At 43.1% G+C, this 1,382-nt stretch overlaps 1 non-coding gene across 1 annotated transcript; it reads right to left on the reverse strand.

The window, feature by feature from the left end:
• Positions 1-867: 867 nt before the first annotated feature.
• On the reverse strand, positions 868-998 carry LOC115871953. Its single transcript, XR_004047572.1, has one exon. It is a non-coding gene; the product is annotated as a small nucleolar RNA SNORA1 (small nucleolar RNA).
• Between the last annotated feature and the right edge of the window lie 384 nt (positions 999-1,382).

Below are 1,382 nucleotides of genomic sequence, written 5' to 3' on the forward strand. Positions count from 1 at the left end.
ATTTGGTTCCCCCTTTCTACCCCACCTTCCCTCCACCCTCCACTCTCACCACTGGTCCTGAAGGGATCATCCGTCCTGGATTCCCTGTGTTTCCAGTTCCTATCTGTACCAGTGTACATCCTCTGGTCTAGCCAGATTTGTAAGGTAGAATTAGGATCATGATAGTGGGGGGAGGAAGCATTTAAGAAGTAGAGGAGAGTTGTATATTTCACCGTTGCTTCCCTGCAACCTGACTGGTTCATCTCCTCCCCACCACGACCCTTCAGTAAGGGTGGGGGTGGGGGTCCAGTTGTCTACAGATGGGCTTTGGGTCTCCACTCTGCACTTACCCTCATTTACAATGATATTTTTTGTTTTTTGATGCTTGATACCTGATCCCTTTGACACCTCGTGGTCACACAGGCTGGTGTGCTTCTTCCATGTGGGCTTTGTTGCTTCTGAGCTAGATGGCTGCTTGTTTGTCTTTAAGCCTTTAAGACCCCAGATGCTATATCTTTTGATAGCCGGGCACCATCAGCTCTTTTTTTTTTTAATAGATTTTATTTAATGTTAATAAATTTTATTTAAGGAGTTTTACATATTTTTGTCATCCATTGGTTCCTCTAAATCTTGTAAAAGTTCATCTTCAAGATAGCCTTTTTTAAGGAGCCAGCCACCATTGTCCAGTAGGCATTAATCTCAGATCTGTCAGTTCTTCTGGTTACACCACTTTAACCTCCATTAGGGACAAATGTCAAACATTTCATGCCTGAAAATTCTGTTATTCCCTTTAGGGCCCTAGAAGCAGAAAGTACATTTATGTTTTGGGGGTAAATAGTATTAGTGCTAAATATGTCTACATTGCTAAGTTTTAGTATTGCTTGAGCAAAGTGTTACAGGTCTCATTGTCACCACTGAAATTAACCCACAGTGATGGAAGCAAAACCTGTCATCCTTTCAGCCACAACGGCCTGTCTGGACACCATGATCAGCTGTACCCACTTTCACAGACTGAAGCTGCACCATCAGCTTTCTTCACCACATTTGCTTGTGCACACATTTGTCTTCAGTGATCATATCAGGAAGGAGGGCACCCAATGATATTATATTTTGTTCTTTGATGTCTGATACCTGGTCCCTTCTACACCTCATGATCACACAGGCTGGTGTGCTTCTTCCATGTGGGCATTGATGCTTCTGAGCTAGATGGCTGCTTGTTTACCTGCAAACCTTTAAGACCCCAGATGCTATATCTTTTGATAGCCGGGCACCATCAGCTTTCTTCACCACATTTGCTTATGTACACATTTGTCTTCAGCGATCGTGTGGGGAAGTTGTATATCACGGAATGCCAATTTAATAGAACAAAATGTTCTAGCATAGAGTAAGTACTTGCGTAGAGG

The sequence above is a fragment of the Echinops telfairi genome, unplaced genomic scaffold (genome assembly GCF_000313985.2).
Source record: "Echinops telfairi isolate 266 unplaced genomic scaffold, ASM31398v2 ScPeMD7_7412;HRSCAF=8450, whole genome shotgun sequence".
NCBI classification, from domain to species: domain Eukaryota; kingdom Metazoa; phylum Chordata; class Mammalia; order Afrosoricida; family Tenrecidae; genus Echinops; species Echinops telfairi.